We start from the raw sequence: 7157 nt of genomic DNA, 5'->3' as shown, positions 1-7157 counted from the left end.
AAAGGGCCAAATACCCAGCCCCAGACAAGACACTGAGCAAATGGCAGTCAGTAGCGTGGCGACGGCTGCAGACAGATTGTTTCCCCAATCCAGTGGCTTACAGCAGATGTTATCCAGGGCTCTATTAAGATAAATGCAAGGCGTGCGGTGACAGGGCTGACCTACATCACATGGTATGGTCTTGTCCTCTCCGGAGAAATGACCCGCAAAGCAGTAAGGCAGGGCAGCCTGCACTCAGCATAACTTCGAAGGAGCAGTGGGAGACCGCGCTACTCAGCTCCGACCCGGGTATCCAGACCCGGCTCGTCCAGATGGCCATGACCGCCGCCAGGGACCAAGGACTCCTGACCGACGGCTAAGCGACAAATCTGGGCAAATAAAAAGTTGTTCAATCAATCAATGTCTACCTCCTCGCACCACGCGAGCGTGACTGCCCATGATGCCTCACTTCTCCCTTATGAAAATTTCTATGTCCAGTCAAAAGATAGTCTGCGTCCCGAAGGAAACAGACTGCGTGCGTCCTGTGTGTTTCCTCTGTGTTGGAATTTCGCCACCGACTTTCTGCGTACTCCAAGTGTCCCGTGTGTTTCCGTCCTCCATGCGTCCAGTCTATCTCCCAAAGGCAACACAGACACCATACGGCCTTTGTGTGTCCCCTGTATGTCTTGAAGGCAACAGACCGCATTCGTCCCTTGTGTGTCCCCTGTATTGAAATTTCGCCACCGACTTTCTGCGTCCTCCAAGAATCCTTTATGTTTCCGTCCTCTACGTATCCCACAAGCTTCCACCTTTTGAGTGCCCTTTGCCTGCTGTGAAATAACAGCGCCCAACAGCCAGCTGCATGTAGAAAATGTCAGCCAGCTCCACAGTCACTGTTTCATGCTGCAGCTGTTTCTGTAAGAGCAAGCCGACGAAAATCCCATGAATCACACGACTCTTGCAAACCTGACTATTTTATTCAGGTTGGATCCATACGTGCTGCTGCCGCCTGCCACACCAGGTGTCGCCTCATCTTTACCCCTCACAGGACGGGATAGCCACTGCCACGCTTGAACCTGAAATGACAAACGCATTGATCGCATATGAAGGGGTTTAAACAAACACGTCTCAAACATTTGCTGGTTATGCTTATAAATATAAAGGAGTGTTCCCATACAAAACTGAACCAAGTATCCTGAAAGAGAAGGTACAACTTCTAGGTTGCAAAATTAGCCACAAAATTTAGACCACATAAATTAACTAATGAGCTTACGAACATCAAATATGACATACTGTTACATAGGCAACACAACCCAGAACTAAGTACTGTTTAGATTCATGGCCTCCTCATGACGGGCATTTATACAGCCTCGCAAGAACATTTGAGATGAGATTATTGCAGCAGCACTGTGGGAACAAAGCAATATGGGGGGGGGGGGGCAGGGAAGGCAACATAAAATTGCATGAACATGCTAAGACAGGCATTGATCAGTTGTCATCGTGAGTAGTTGCTTGTGTCTACGCGTTCTTTGGAACCTATAAAGGCAGCAGTTTTATTGTGCATTTCGTTTACGAGACAGCACTTGCATTGTCTAGTTTGTTTGTCTGTGCTTGCTTACAAAAAGCAAAATGTACATCACCATGAACTGACCAACCTCTAGGTTGGCTCCTCACTTTTTGTATTTCCTTGTGTCGATGGGTAGCAGACACAGGAACAGATATAAAAAACAACCCTAGAAAAACGTGGTGGATAGCACACTTGCACCCATCATTGCACGCGTGCCACGTGGTCACTCATCCTAACAGATGTACAGTGCACGGAGTGACCCTCAAGCAGCGAAAGCTGGGCGTGGTCGCTCTGTACTTTGTTAAAATACAAGCTACTAGAAAGATTTGACAGATAGCACACAGTGCAGGTGCGCCAACTTTGCACCATGGCACGAATTTTTCAACGCACAACAGAAAACGCACCGGTATGTCAGTGACACCGTGGAGGAGAAATTCGAAGACAAACCAGGACATCAGTGACAGTGAAAGGGTTAAAGCGGTCGAATACAGCAAATTTAATTTCAGGGTTTATGCTTACCAGCAATGAGGAAAGCTACCGCAGTAACTTGAGCTGACTACTCTGTAACGTGCACTCAAATGCTAAAATCACACAAGCATTTTTGCATATGTTTGCACACAGAGCATTCATACTGTTCGGAAATAATGCAGGTTTTTCCTACTATAAACATCATAATATTGCCCCCAACCACGCCATTTGATTTGTTTACAAAATGTTTTGTTACAAGCACCTGGCCACACCCTGCAATCTTATCCTTTTTTAAGGGAACCGTCTTTTTCCCCTTTTTCCTTTGTATGCTGCACCAGCAGTCCTGTTTGATATGGAAAGGGTGTTGCTTTGCGATCCCTATCCTAGCTTTTCCTGTTTTTTATTGAAAATGTTCTCGATCTAAATGAATGAGTGCAAAAGAAACCCTGCAGCATTCAATTCGCCAACGCTCATCCATGCACGTCCCTTTGCTGACTCCTTCGAGGTTTGTGTTTTTTTATGTTTACTGCGGAGCACAAGTTTGCTCCGATAATCTATATTTTTACAAAAACCCTGCATTATCCATGGCTACATAATAATATTCCAAACAAAGTCTGATACACAAACCAGAACCCCCCACAGCTCTTTCTTCAATTGCTGAGTACCCTTCTACAATTGATTGATTGTAGGGTTTAACGCGCCGACGCAACGCAGGCGATGAGGTGCGCCGCAGTGGAGGGCTCCGGATTAATTTTGACCACCTGGGGATCTTTATCGTGCGCCGAAATCTCGTACACACGGGCGTTTTTGCTTTTCGCCTCCATCAGAAAAGCAGCCGCCGCAGCCGGGAATCGAACCCGCGACCTCGTGCTCAGCAGCGCAACGCCTTAGCCACTGAGCCACCGTGGCGGGTACCCTTCTACAATTAGGACCATCATTATATTTGCTAGAGTAAATAGCTGTTCGGGGGGGGGGGGGGGGGGGGGGCTACGATGGCCAGTGAGACTACATGAAACACAGTGGCTAAAAGGCACGCACTACACCCTTTTCACTGCTAGGCACAAGTTGCATCTAGGGCATTGAAGTGAATTAACCTAAATTATATTTCTGGGTGCATGGAATTGTTTCACTCATGTAATGTAATCCATAATATGACTTTTGAGTAGAAGTCTAAAGATCTAGTTCATCTGTAATAGGCGGTAGAAGAAAAATCCCCACACACTGTCTGTGGGCACCACGCAACTACCACAGTGAACAAGGGTGACAAAGTCGTTATTGATTAATTCATGGAGCAAGGACGCAGCCCTGATGCGACAAAAAAATAAGAAAGGTACCAGGAAGTTTCTCACCCTCATCGGTTCCTTATTTTTTGCCCCATCTCTGCAATGTTCTTATGTCTTAATATCACTAAGGTACCACGAGAATGCCACAATGGTTTTCTATGTTTTCATGTTCTCTCAGCCTTCAAAATCGAGATTTTCATGCATTTCACAGCCGTAATGAACTCCACTTACAGGTCGTGCAGGATAGATAGAAACAGGAGGCAGCCAATTCTTCTGGTAGCTCACAACGTACATCCTCCATGTCAAACACCTGGCCCTGTAAAAAATGGAAGTTCAAGTAGTAAACAAGCCGTAAATATGCGGTATAATGCCGTGAAATACTCGCTCTGACAGGACATGACAGAATTTCTTTTTTGTAGGTGCAAAAAAGGCACCTTCAGTTCTTTCAAGCTAAAAAATAAGTACAGTGCTCACTGATTGAAACGCAACACTGCGAGTGCGTGGCCGCAAATACATGCAGCGCCGTCCATGGACGCCGCTGTCGCTGACAGCGCACCGCTGTCGCTGCGGGGAACCACTGCCCCGCTTATTGGCAACCGGAAGCAGCAAGCTTATGGTCAAAACACTCTCATCCTCGTGGTATACCACAATGCAACACCTAGCTTCCACGGGCGTCCACTGGCGGCGCTGCATGTAGCGCAGGCCACGCACTTGCAGTGTCGCGTTTCAATCCGTGAGCACTGTACATACATGACAATCCTTACAAGGCTTTCAGCCATACTTTAAAGGAACAGAAGCATCCTTACACTGAATTAATGTTAAACTAAGCCTATTAAATATCCCTAGGTGGTAGAAATCTGTGGCCCCAGATTTCCACTGTGCAAGCATATTCTCTGGTCCAGAGGGTGCGAAACGTGGTTACGGCTTTTAAAGGAGCCATGAAGAGAAAACACAAGTTTGGTTCATTCAAAGGATTCCGTTGCTAGAATCATGGTGACATCATTTTTAACATAAACTCCACTCAAATAAGCTACAAATTAGGAACAAAGGAAATGGCCATGCGACCCACTAGCTCATTTCCCGCAACAGAACCTATGTCATACCAGCCAGCTCTGCAGTTAGCAGAGGGCGGCAACAGCAAACGCGAATTAGGCAGAGGCTATAAGCTTGCCGAACGAACTATTTGCGCTTAAATTTAGGGCACATTCTTTTTACAGTAGTAAGAATGGTGGGACCAACAGTAAAGGTTAGGAAAGCACACGTAAGCATAGAAGTACCGATGCGTACTGCTGTTGGTACTGCGTGCACTATGCTTGGTTTAGCTGCACAGGACTGCGGGGCGTTGGGGTTGTCTCGGACAACAATGGCCGATTGACACAAGCAACGGTGTCTTACGTGACCATATTTGTGGAGCGAGCACTATGTTTCACGAAACGATTATTTTCTCGCTGAACAAAAACAAGCCACGTTTAAATACGGTAAAAACAAAACAAAAGCAGAAAGCGGCTTGCCACGGTATGGTGGCACCATATAGGTTAACTAACGGTAAAGAAGGTTTCCCAATCGGCTGCAGAGCGGTCGGTTCCTGTGATGTCATTGCAGAGCCTGAAAATGCAAGATTTAGGGGGAAAACCAAAATTTTAGCTTCAATTAATGAATTTCTCAGTGAATAAAGCATCGTTTGCATTTGGACAAGTGCTGGGGGCACCATACCACACGAAATCTTTCGAATAATACAAACTTGTATTTTGTCTTCATGGCGCCATTACAATTCTCTCTGAGGCACATGGTGTACGTCTCAGCGTGCCAATACCTCCAAGGGGTAGGCAAGTTGAAATGCTGACGAAACGAAAAAACAGGATGGCGAAGGAGCACGGTGGCAAGCCCACGCCCTGTTTAATTTTTTTCGCACCGTGATTGTAACCCCATCACATGCATATTTGTAAGAATCAACACGTTTAACCCATGCTCAACATGTTACAGTCAACACAATTTATGCAAGCCAGCTACAAATAATGTCACACCACACAAGAATTTCTGTCTGATCATGACGATGCTGGATGAGCTTAGGAAGGTGGAGAGAGAGAGAGAGAGAGAGACAACTTTATTGGCTAGCCTGCAGAACGAGAGGAGGAAGGTGGAAAAATTTCTTGCATTAAAACAGTGAAAGCTGCCCTGTGACTGCACCAGCAATGCAGGCTGGAACAGCATGTTTTCAAGCTGCGACGTCTAAACAATTATCTGGTCAAATGTTCACTGCCTAAAGACCTTGTGCATGTGGTACTACTTATAAAGTTGCTAGCAATGCTTAAATGTTGAAAATTCAACGTATATGCAACTCTTACGCATGATAACTACAAATGTAATGCAGCCTCCTTGCATTTCTTTACCCGTAAACGAAAACTACCCGTTAGAACAATGCTAAGCTGCCTACGTCCTGTAAAAAAATATACTGTGGGTCAACTGCCTCCTAAAAAAAAATCGGGGAGTGGGCGTTTTGTTTTACAACCATTAACGCAGTTTTTTTTTTTTTTTTTCATGCAACAAGCTTTAGCGTCGAATCCACCCAAGCCAAGCGGCGGCCGCTGGGCCGTCAGCATAATATTTTCGTTGCCGGCAATGGCAAGGGGGTCGATCACTCCCACAGCACACTGGCCGCCGCTCCTGGAAGCTCATTATGACCGCGCCGACGCAGCCGGTAATTTACAATAAAAGAAGCGCGGCGAACCGAACACCAAGGAATATACTCAACACGTTTAACAAAACAGCACTGCGGCAACGCGTAATAAAATTTTAACATGCACCACGATAAACAATCACTTACGGCAGAACACGCAGCATTTTTCACACGTCGCGTCGACAGACTGGAACTTGCAGTAGAGACTCTTGATTCACGTAGGCACGCACAACTTGTCAGGTATTTTGTCAAATGGCGACCTCGATGTGCGTTTGCTACAGCAGCGCAGTACGGCGACGACACAGACGCTTTGCCAGCACTCACGATGTTTCAGGTGGCACAAGAGCACTAACACGTAATATTACGGCAGGAGGAGCACGTAGTAATTCACGTAACACCAGCAAATCGAAAACAAACCACCAAAACCACGCACAACGAACCAACCAGAGGCGAACCAACCACGTCTTTTCTTGCGCACCTATAACAATGGGAGCGGTTTTTCGCACTTGATCTCACCCCCACTGCTCTCTGCGCATGCGCCGCGTTGTTATGGCAACGGAGACGCGTCGCCTGCGTCGTCTGCTTCCCCTCCGCCGCCTGCTTCCTCTCCGCCGTGGCTGCGCTCCGCGGCGCCGAAGTCAAACGGGAGCGCGCGGCCTCCATGGCGCACGGCACGCCGTCGGCAACGAGAAGCGTGTAGCCGCGTATGCGATCGCGATGGAAACAAAAACCAAAAAAAAAAAAAAAACAGAACGAAAAGAAGATTCGAACGCGGAGATCTAGGCATTGGGCACATTTTGCTCAGCCCAGCGATGAACAGCTGATCTCACGATTCGTGTCGTATGCGCTGGTTATGACTAAGCTAAATCGGCGCTAGCATGGGTCACTTGATACAATCGTCGCCCTTGTCTGTGCATCCCATCCTTGTAGCGCCTGTTTCAGAACTTCTTACGCAGATTATCAACTTTTGTAAGCTGTGTATTTGATGTGCTTCCTTTGTCCGGGACGATGCTAGTCTCGTACGTGTTGATCAGTCTTTTTGTTGTTGTCGAAGTTGTTCTGTTCACCCTCCTGTGCTGGGCCTAAATAGAGGCTTGCTGTACAAATAAATAAATAAATAAATAAATAAATAAATAAATAAATAAATAAATATTTTCATTACTAACTATTTATGGAAAACCCG

The 7157-nt window shown here is 46.5% G+C and overlaps 1 long non-coding RNA gene across 1 annotated transcript; it reads right to left on the bottom strand.

The window, feature by feature from the left end:
• Nucleotides 1-935: 935 nt before the first annotated feature.
• LOC144168062 (uncharacterized) lies at nt 936-6436 on the bottom strand. Its single transcript, XR_013322154.1, has 3 exons — nt 6122-6436; nt 3529-3613; nt 936-1055 (listed from the first exon to the last, which is right to left on the bottom strand). It is a non-coding gene; the product is annotated as an uncharacterized LOC144168062 (long non-coding RNA).
• Between the last annotated feature and the right edge of the window lie 721 nt (nt 6437-7157).

This window comes from Haemaphysalis longicornis, unplaced genomic scaffold (genome assembly GCF_048455015.1).
Source record: "Haemaphysalis longicornis isolate Haplotype H1 unplaced genomic scaffold, Haemaphysalis longicornis Haplotype H1 scaffold_1, whole genome shotgun sequence".
Taxonomy (NCBI): domain Eukaryota; kingdom Metazoa; phylum Arthropoda; class Arachnida; order Ixodida; family Ixodidae; genus Haemaphysalis; species Haemaphysalis longicornis.
The sequence above is the reverse complement of the archived record's forward strand: the minus strand, read 5'-3'. Positions and strand labels throughout refer to the sequence as shown.